This window comes from Pinus tabuliformis, chromosome 5_1, assembly GCF_031772625.1.
Source record: "Pinus tabuliformis cultivar Carrire ecotype Pingquan chromosome 5_1, CPIR1, whole genome shotgun sequence".
Taxonomy (NCBI): domain Eukaryota; kingdom Viridiplantae; phylum Streptophyta; class Pinopsida; order Pinales; family Pinaceae; genus Pinus; species Pinus tabuliformis.
In genome coordinates this window covers 541,537,197-541,548,639 of record NC_142305.1, presented here as the reverse complement: position 1 = coordinate 541,548,639, position 11,443 = coordinate 541,537,197, and positions in this window count along the sequence as shown.

The window sequence follows — 11,443 nt, the reverse complement described above, 5'->3', positions numbered from 1 at the left end:
TATTCTGTTAACTTCTTCCCATTTAGTTTCAAGAAAATAAATACATTCTAAGTTTTTAAAATAGGCCTTTATTGGTTTATAATGATAAAACAGAAAACTTTCCCAAATCAGCTTTTATAATTAACCCCTCTGTCACAGGTAGAGCCTCTGTTGCCAGCAAACGTTTATAGTCTCGACAGGGATACCTTTTAACCATAGTATTGTCCACTTTTCCATTCACATAAGAGTGTGATTAACAGAATGAATCCAAAACATGTTCTCATATTTTATTTTTCATCTGTTTTTCCTTCTTTGTCATTGATAAGATAAAAAGCCATTGTCCTGGTTTGGTGGCCAGCTGTTGACAATGCCATTCACTGGTAATAATTTAACTGAACAAGCTGGCTCGTGATGAGACCTCTTGTCTTGAAATTTCAAGCCATTACCCTGTTTTGGTAGGCAGTATTGGTAATGTCAGTCAAACTATTTTCCTATGAACATGGTAAGCAGGCTTGTAATAAGACCTCTTATCTTTAATCTTTTATATTTTAGAATTACACTCTGAGTAACCATAAACTTTAGTGAATGGGGTGAACAATCTTCTCCTTAAGAGCAAATGGATGACAGGTGAAGAGTTGAAGATGCTGAAAATGGGTTAGTTTCTATCTTAAAATGGATAACCTTTGGAGACCAGTTTTGAAAACAGAAAATGACTCACAGAACTTTTACCTCTTGAGAAGAGTCTTCAAAAGTTAGATTGTAGTTTCAGAACACAAGGATATCTAATTTCCTAAAAATTATTCCTTTTGATTGAGGGTTCTACTATCTAAAAGCAAATATTCTTATTATTTTTGTGAGACAGCTTCTTCAAACACAGCAAAAGGTCAACGGGGATACTCTACAGTTTTATTTCCTACCGATCCTACAAACTACGCAAATATACAAAGAGGAGAAGGGATTACCTTCTCAATTAAAGAATTTCTTCAGGATCAGGCCATTAACAGGGAGAGAATCTCTCAACCCTGATAAGTCTTGCAATATAAAGGTTGAATGGCCTATCTTCTCACAGATCTGAAATGGTCCAAGCCACATTTTCTGAAATTTGGTATGCTTACCTTTATCTTCATGGGCCTTGTCCCATTTGAGAACTAAGTCACCAACTTGAAACTGTTTGGAACCGGATGAGGCTGAGTCAAAGGATGCTTTGATGATTTGTTGATGTTTGGCATGAGTGATTATGGCTTTTTCCCTTTCTTCTTCTAATTTGAGAATTTGGTCATGTCTAAGTTGGATAGAAGAAGAAGGGGTCTCTTCAATGTACTGTACTAGGGCTAAAGAGGGTAGAACAAGATTCGTAGGCAATACTGCTTCTTTTCCATATACCAGATTAAATGGGGAGGAACCTATAGAAGCCTTTTGTGTTATTCTATCAGCCCATAATGCAAACACTAAAGATTTGTGCCAGTTTCTATGATTCTGTTCAACAATTCGCTTAATGATTTTGATGAGATTCTTATTAGTAGATTCGGCTAAACCATTTCCCTGGGGATAATAATTAGCAGAATACTTCAGTTTAAACCCCCTTTTAATAGCGAAATCATATATAGCATTTCCTGAGAAATAGGAAGCATTATAAAAAACGAGAGCGTTTGGGACACCAAACCTGGTAATGATGAATTGGTCTATGAACTCGATGATTGCCTCTGAATTCGCTGCCTTCAAAGGAATAGCCTCTACCCATTTAGTAAAATAATCGGTAACAGTGAGGATATACCTATGTTGTTTGGAAGATGGTGGAGTAATTTCCCCGATGATATCTAATCCCCATTGTTCAAATGGCTGTTCAATGTTGACAGGTTGCAGAGGGAAAGCTGATTTCTGTTGTCTTCCACTAGAAGTTTGGCAATTGAAACATTTTCTTACGTATTCATGAGCATCTCTAAACAGAGTAGGCCAATAATATCCAGCATGAATAACTTTGTGAGCTGTTGTGTCTGCTCCAAAATGTCCTCCTGCTGGTCCATCATGTAGCTCCTGCAAAACCTTTTGAGCTTCAGGTTTCTCAAGACATCTTAACAGGATAGAATCATAATTTTGTCTAAAAAGCACATCATCAATGAGAGTGAAATTCTTTGCTTTTAACCTAATGGCCCTTTTATTTTTGTAAGATAAATTTGGAGGAGCATAACCGTTCTTCAAATAAAATATTAAATCCGCATATTGAGATTCAGAATCAGTGACACTTATCTGATTGATTGATTCAGTCTGATCCATATCGCTTGATTTAGGAATGTTTGATGCTCCTGCCAATATCCTGCAAAAACCTTGGCCCCTAACAATCTTTGCTGGCTTTATTTCTAAGTCATACTCTTGAAGCGTTGTGACCCAATTGGCCCTTCTTTCACCCAGTTCTTTTTGAATTAATAGTTGCCTTATCGCTGGGAAAGGGACTATAACTTTTGTGTGAGTTTTCAAAAGAAAGGGTCTATAATGTTTGACCACTTTAAATACAGCAAAGGCTTGTTTCTCCACATCGGAATAATTTAATTCGGCACCTTGAAGATTTGAACTGAAAAATGATATTGGTGCCTCTAAATTTTGAGCATTTGGCTGCGTGAGAACTGCAGCATAAGATACATCGGACGCAATGGTATACAATGTAAAATGATTAGAAAAATTTGGAGTATTCAAGGTTGGGGCATTGATTATTGATTGCTTGATAACATCAAAAGCTTGCTTTTATTCTGATCCCCACTTGAAGACTGAATTCTTATTGATCATTGTCTGAAGTGGTAATACAATTTGAGAAAAATCTGGAACAAATCGTTTGACAAAATTAATCTGACCCAAAAATGACTGCATCGATTTTTTATTGTGTGGGAAAGGGATTTCAGAAATTTCCTTGATCCGATTAGGATCAATATAAATGCCATCTTTGGATACTATAAAGCCTAAGAGTTTTCCTTGATCAAGAGCAAAGAAAGACTTCTTTGGGTTTAGAGAAATACCATATCTTTTGCATCGCTGAAAGATTTGATTTAAGTCATGCAAATGATTATATCTCTTCTTAGAATATACAGTAATATCGTCTAGATAGACGACTACTGATCGATTAATCAACCCTTTAAAGGCTATATCCATGGCTCTCTGGAATGTCGCTCCCGCATTTATGAGTCTAAAAGGCATTTTCTGATATGCATATGTTCCCCATTTTGTTCTGAATGTGGTTTTAAGTTGGTCGTCAGGATGAACCAAAACTTGGTTATATCCTGAGAATCCATCAAGAAAGGACATCAATTCAGAGTCTGCTACTGATTGGAGGATTTGCTCCATAGTAGGTAATGGGAAATTATCTTTCAAGCTCGCTTTATTCAAGTTCCTGAAATCAATACAGATTCGAATGTCGCCATTTTTCTTTCTGACTGGCACCATATTAGAGACCCAGTTTGAATGTCGGACCGGAAAAATAATCTTGGCTTTCAAGAGCTTGTTAAGCTCCGACTTTATCTGGCTCTCCAAATTTGGATATATTTTTCTTAACTTTTGCTGAATCGGTTTCTGATCAGGAAGCATAGGAATGGTATGCTGGATAATAGATGTATCATATGTCTTCAAGTCATCATATTTCCAAGAAAAGACCTGTTTGTTTTTCCTTAACAGTTTAATAAATGCTTCCTTTTCTTCCTGGGAAAGTCCTATTCCTAAGTTGATGTTTTGAGGAGCATCGTCAGTGCCTAGATTTATCAATTCAAACCTAAGGGTAGAACTTTGAAGCTTTGCATTAATTACAGGTTTAAACCTGTCTTTGATATCATAAAGGTCTTCAAGCTTCACCACTGGTTTGGGAATTTAATTTTCTTGAGGCGTTTGTTTCATCTGTAGATCATGATCATCTTCCTCAATAACTTGATTGTCATAGGATTTTTTCGAAGTTAGAAACTGCAAGATATCTTCGTCATGGTTAAATACTCTCCAATTAGTGACATTGTCAGGAATTGAAGGCCTAAAAAGTAATTCTACAGAAAATCTATCAAGGCTGTAGTCTTCCAAAGGTAGAAGCTTAGAAGCTACATTGGCTAGTAGGTCGGCTGCTGAATTTTGTGACCTAGGAATGGAAGAAATGTTGAATGCTGAAAAGTGTGAGGTAAGATCCTGTACTAGCGATTGATAATGCTTGAGGTGACTTGAAAGACAATGAATTGCATTCCTCACCTGTTTGACAATGATTTCTGAATCGCCGAATACTTTTAGATATCGCACTTCAAGGCTGATTGCTTTATATAATCCCTGGACTAAAGCTTCATATTCGGCTGTGTTATTAGTGCACTCAAATTCTAACCTACAAGACAGCATTGTCTTTTCTCCTTGCGGACTAACCAAAATGCAACCTGCTCCTGAGCCTTCACTGGACTTAGAGCCATCAAAATATAAAGACCAAAATAAAGGAGTATTAACAAAAATATCTACATTTTTCTCAGCATCATTAAAACATCTGGACTTATCAGTTTGTGAAAAATTTTCAATCTGAGATGTAAAATGATTGACTGAAAAAGGAGATGGTTGGGCAACAAAGTTGCCAAAGAATGATTCTGACGAATAGTTCCCCAAAATGTTGTTGTTGAATGCCACAGGTTGGTTTTCTTGCTCAAATTCAGTAACTGTGTGGGTCATATGCTTCTCTCGATCGATCCTTATTTGATTTGGCTTTCCCTTGTAGGGAAGCCACATATGTGACCAATCTGTGGAAATATACCCATGCAGTTTTTCGGACCAATCTCTGCTCAAAATTAAACCATAAAATTCAGGTATGTCGGCAATTAAGATGTCAATCCTCTGTACAATCCTGGGGTCGGCAGACAACCTGATGGTTACAGAATTAATTTCTCCCACAACCTGCACTTTAGTCCTATCCAATTGTAAAATATGAATGGCAGACTTCTGGGGTTCAATGTTCAGCTTAGAGCAAACTGAAGCTGGCATTATATTAGATGAGGCCCCTGAATCAATTAAACAGTTGTGCAGGTTTCTATTATAAATCTCATAAGTCAACAAGAAGGGTGGAGTGTGAGAATTTGATTTATCTCCAATTAGAACTGAATCGGTAGCTTCAACCATACCTGCAGGAGGCTGGCCTGAATCATTGGCAGCTCTTGCACTGGGAAGGGGAGTAGAGGGAACATCATTTAATTCTTTAAGAAGTAATTTTTGTTGATGCTTTAATTTGCTAAGCTCGAACATGGTTATATTTGCCTTAGTTTTCTTCATGTCATCAACAATGTTATATTCCATTGAATCAGATACCACTAATGTCTTGGATGTTGAAGGAGAATTAGAAGTTGAAGGCTGGTTTTGGGGAACTACTACAGGAGACTTCTTTGGGGGGACTTTTTCCTTTGCTGTAGCAGCACCTGCGCTCCTCTTCTTTGAAGTTGCCTGGGCAGGTTCAGAAGTACTTTTACTTCTTGTAGTAACCGGAAAGGCTTCTTCTTCATTCTCGGTATCAGAGTTTGGGAGTATAAAATCCCACATTCTGTGGCATTCAGCTATTTCTTCTTCATCATCGGTTTGTGAAGTTGCTTCCTCTTCCTCTTCTTCTTGCTCTGAATCTGCGTTAGATATAACATTGGGCGGCTTTGATTCAGTTTTCTTATAAGTTCTAAATGGTCTTTTGTTTGAGGTTTCGGCCACCTGCTTCTTTATCTCGACCATTTCGTTAGACAATGTTTTAAGGACCTTTTGTAAACCTTCCATGTCATACGGGTCCTTTGGGGTTTTCTTCTTGGAATCTTCTTTAAATGAGACTTTTTTAGCTTTTCTATCTTCCAAAGCAGCTTTCTTTTCTAGAGCATTGATGCGCTTTTCAACAGCAAGTGCTTCTCTCATGTTTTCAGCTAAGGTAGGTTTCCCAGCCCTGTCTACAAAAATAGCTATGTTGGCAGGTAGGGCAGTAATATACCATTCGCTTCGGATTTGTTCACTTGGTTTAGAAGCGGTAGGGATTTTATTCACGAGTTTATTAAATCTGGCATTAAACTCCTTTATTGGTTCCCTGTGCTCTATTCTCAGATTGGAGAGGTCGTTTATTAAAGTAGCTAAGGACCTATCATCTCCATATTTGGTAAGAAACTGCTCTTGGCATGTGTTCCAACTGGTAATTGAACCAGAGGGTAAGGAAAAATACCAGGATCCTGTTGATCCTTGTAAGGTGTAGGGGAAGAGTCTTACAACAACATCTTGCTCTGTCACTCCTTTTAAGTTAACTGCTAACATAAAATTGTTAATGTGTTCTTCAGCCTGGGTTCCGTCATCTGGATTAAATTTAGGCAGCCATTTTTCGGGGGCATCTGGTAGATCATGCAATGGTGCAGGCATGTTGACTGCTCCTGGCCTAGTCCATGGGTCTGCCATTATGATAGCGACAGTGGTTGACACTACTGTTGGGATTCCAGATGTATGGGAAGGGATCAAGGATGAGGAGTGAATAGGTTGGGATATTGAGGCTTCTGATACCTTATGGGCGACAATTTGTAATGGGGGAGTGGATGGTTGACCTCGCAGAGGAGAAAATGCTATGGAGGACGTGGATGAAAGCTCTTCACTATCAGATCCTTCAGTAATTTTCTTCACCCTTTTCCTTTTAGGTAAAGGAAACTCAGTGGGTTCAATACCGAGTTTTTTGCTCTGAAGTCTGGTGAGAGGGTGAGTGATGTTGAACTGCGAAGTCGCACTGCTTTCTGATACCTCAGATTTCTGTGGTGAAATCGAGAAGCTCTGAAGTTTATGGATTAGCGACTGGACTTCAGGTGATTCAAGACTTAATTGTTCTGTGGTATGATGGGTTTGAGCAGTGGTAGTTGATTCCCCTTCTCCTTGTTTGGATACCGGCGAACCAGTATGCAAATGGGAAGGTCGAGGGGATTCAGAGGGGGAAATACTCTTGGAATGGCTTATAGGTTTGGACTTATGTGCCATTCACAGTTGATGCCCTCCTTCTAGCGCCAATTATGTTGAGGCCACGAAAATCGCTGCAACAACATAGGGGAAACCACCCGGTCCGGACCTTAGTACAGCTCCTTTTCCGTTTGGAATAGTGGCTCCGACTGGGGATAATGGGACCAGTTTCCCAAAAATGGATAAAAGTGGGATGGATGAGTGACTTATGATGTATGATGGTGATAAGCGAACAACTAAAACTATCGGCGAAATATACTAACTATAATCTAATCCCGGGACTTATCAATTTTTAAAGCGTAGCGTTTGATAATCTGTGCTTTAAGGCAGGCATATAGATGACTCTAACGCTAAAGCATAGATGTTTAAACCATTTAAGATTGCTCTGCATAATTAGTTATGCAGAGCGATAATAGCGAATTACTACACTTTGTCATTTATATCATTGTTACATGCATGATTAAAAGAGAGGGCATATCACAAAACATCCAATAGTGGAACGAAATGAAGATTTGTTGTTACAGCGCATACATGTATTCAACAATAGCAAAAATAATAACACAACAATTCATATAAGAGGAAAGAACACAGATGCAGATAAAAGTACCATGTAAGCTGCTTAACAATCCAGTATATTAATCGCTATGTCGCAGTCCTTCCTTCAAACCAGAAAGCATTCCAAACAAGAGACAATAGTGCGCAATTGTATAAAACAGCCTTCTCGTTAAATTAAGAACTATCGGTCGAGTTTCACAAAAGAATATAGGCTGAAGCACAGTAGTGCAAACTTCAGCCTTTAAGTCTATTACAAAATTTTACGACCCTTTCCAAAACAATGAAAGGGTCTATAAATACTAAGCTAATCTAAATATCTAAGAAACTGAAAAGCTATTAAATTGGCATCAATAAATATTTCTTCCATCTTCCTCGGCGATCTGGCAGTCGGCGGCAATGCTTCATCAGGTGGCCTCTTTGCCTTTAAACCTTAGCTGACATATCGCCAGCATTGGCTCTACTTCCGGTGGAGTGTTGAGACGCGAAGTGAGCTGGGCATCATATGTGGCATCCTGAATGTCGGGGATCAGGCATCCGAGAGCATCTGTTAAACATTTGAGAGCCGACCTTTGAGTGTGTGGCTTGATTAGAAAGAGCCAATATGCCTCGGAGGTTAAAGTATTTACTCCAGCGATTAACCTTCCCTTTTCCTCCAAGTCATGATAACTTGTTTGTTCAATCATGTTTGCTGTTGTTATGCTTCCAGGTGTGCACTGGGAAATCATGTTTGCCAAATAGAGTGTGTTGTTGACTAAATCAATCATATTGCTGGCAATCATTTTACACCTTGAAGCTGCCCTTTCCGCTTTCATCACCTGAGTGTTCCATTCCATGAAGAGTATGTCCTTGTACGTTTCATAGATTCTGGGCAAATTCGCCGCTTTCCCCACATCAGAATCTTGCCAATCAAGATATCCGGCTATGGTTTCTTCGGCCTGATCTAGCTCATTTCTGGCTTTCTCTATCTGCTGACATACTGCTATAGATATTTCGCATAATGGCTCAGCCTCAGTAAGTTGTCGGCATAGGAGTCTAATCTGAGATATTAATGCGCTATTTATTTGAGCTGCCTCTGCTCTGAAATCCTCCACTTTCTGGGTGCCCTTGATGTCTTCAAGCTGCGCTAATATTTGAGATATTTGCTTGTCTTTTGATTTCATCATCAGCTCATTCGCCGCTCTCAACTGTGCCAATGCCTCCGACAATTCTTTCTGCTTCTGGATTGCGCTCTGGTCGATTCTCTGTTTTTCAGTCTGCAGTTGCTGGGTTAATACATTGTTTTCTTGCTGTTGTGCCAGCAACTGCTCTTCTACCTGCGCTGCCTTGTTTTTCGCCTCGGTTACTTCTGCTTGTAATGCACAAATCTCTTGGTCCTTAGTCTTCAATAGAAGACTTACCTCCGATGCCTTGTCAATAGTCGCTGCAGAATAAGCTCCCGCATACTGCGACAGCTTTGTTAGATCATCGGAGGGATCCAATTCCTCCTTCCAGACTACATTGCCCGTGACTGTTTGCTCAGGAAAGATAGAAGGTTGATCAAGCCTTCGTCTCTTCCTTGAGCGCTTAACAACGGCTTTATGCTTTGGGCTGTAGAAAACATCTAGGGGAGGAATATCTTCCACCTGGAGAACAATTTGATCGGAAGGGTCTTTAGTAATTACTTCGACATCCTTTGAAATGGGTGGGCCGCTGGTTCCGCTTAGAACCTGAGAAGAAGTGGTATATGGTGCATCGCTTGTCTTAGAGGTGCCTGTGTCTTTGGAGCCTTCCTTTCCACTGATAATGGAATCGAATTGGTTCCATTGTTTAAGCAATTCAGGATCAATGGAGGTCTGTTTATGTTGCTCTGTCTAGGATTTGCTCCACTCTTTTTCTTGTTCTAACCTCTGCTGCTCCTCTAGTCCTTTTCGTTGCTGCTCCTCTAACTCTTTTCTTTGTCTCTCTTCTTGCTCCCTTTTCTGCCTATCTGCCAATTCCTTTTTCTGCCTATCAGCCAGTTCTTTCTTTTGTTTCTCCTCTTCTTCCTTTTTCCTCTGTTCCTCTATCTCTTTCTGCTTTCTCTGTTCTTGATCCTTCTGCGCCTTTTGTTGTTTTTCTATCTGCTCCTTCTTCTGCCTCTCAGCTTGCTCTTTTCTTTGCTTTTCTGCCTGCAGCTTCTTTTGCCTTTCCTCCTGTTGTTTCTTTTGTTCCTTAGTTGTAACAGGAGGTTGGCTCGTGTGTTGCCGACCAGGCTTGCTTGAGGAAGACGCTGGGGTTGTTGTCAATAAATCTAGAGGCAGAGTTTGCAACCTCTGCTCTCTAAGTTTATTGAACTCAGTTAACGTCTCATCATTGTATTTCATTCTAGCAAGTTCTTTGGCATAGCCTATTGTATCGGCGGCGATGAACAGGTCATCAAACTCATCTTCTTGATGGTCAACCTTTGTTAATTTGGCCTGTTCTAGGGCAGTGTAGGCGGTTTTATTTGGATCAAAGAGTCTGCTTGGGATAGTGGCTAGGGATAAAGCTTGCATATTTATTTCCTCTTTTTCTGCATGCTTGAGATCATGCAGAGTAAAAACACCAATTCTCAAGGGAAAAGAGGGCCAGCCCCTCTTCTTTTCTTTCTTGAGAGTTTGTGTGACACTCTCGGCCATAATCTGGTAGGAGATTTCTCGGGCCAACAATTTGTCTGGAACATATAAAGGAAGAACATGCGGCTTGGCTTGGCTCCCGAAAACCCTAACATAGGTAAAATGCTCTTCTCCGAACCAACTTGCTACAGCTGGTAAGTCGAAGGAAGCCAGATAGGAGATTTTGGGAATAGGCCGATCAAAAATGGAATAATGAATGGGAACCATAAAACAATTGAAAATTTGATATAAATGGTCCTTGTAAGAGGACTTCCACAATTTCTGATGGTACAAATGAATGGGTGAAGGGTCTTGGGTGGTCCACCTCCAACCGAGGATAGGAAACTCAGAATTAAAGCACAAGGTATCCATAATGTAAGCACTATAATAAAATGGTGGGATTTTCCTTTGGGTCACTACGGATTTAGCTCTAAAGTCACAAACAGCTACGGCCAACTTATCAGAAAGAATGGTGGCCCAATCCATGATTATACTATTAACAGCTGCTTCCATCAGGGGAACCATTTCTATGTCGAAATTAGCAGAGTCATGTAACCCCCATAGTCTACACATCATAATCCCCGCGTAGCAATAGGGAGAAGCCAAAGAATCGACGGAGTACTTACCCGAGCTTTCGTGCTTGTGTTTGGCCGGATTCTGCCTCCAATCCCGGATGGGTTCAGATTGTACTTCATTTTCGGCTGCAAATTTCTCCACGGAGGCTTTGTTATAGATTTTCTCCGGCTCGGGCAAATGATACATTTGCCTTAGGTGCTCTGGCTTGAATGACCCGAAAATCCTTCCATCCCTTGTGTGAAACGTTCTATCGATGATTGGAATTTCCTCGATTGCCCAGCGCACTACATCAGTGTAGGGAAGGACCTGCTCTCTGGCTGCTATCCTGTGAAGAAAGGAGTCGGCCAAGTCTTTGAGAGTAGCATCGGACTTCTTTAGTACATCCACACTAGCCTCTGTCACTGTCACTTCCGGTTGCTCAGCCTCTAATAGATTATATGTGCCCTGCCATGAAGTCCTAGTGAGACCAGTGCACGTAGTGTCTGAAATTAGGCCTTTCTTCTTATCTGCGGCAGCTTGTCTTGCAACAGATGTAGCAACGGAGCCCGCGGTCCTCTTGGATTTCTTCCCCATCATGCTCAGGCTTCTCTCAATAGATGAATTCTACACAAATGCAAGAGAAATCGTAACAAGGAAATAACAATGACAATCCATAACGGGAAAGATATATCATTTGAAGCGTGGTGAGATTAATTCTCAAAAGTGGCTGCGGATCCAATTACTGGGAAGATATTGCAGATGCATTAATGGTGATTTAAGGCCTGCTACCC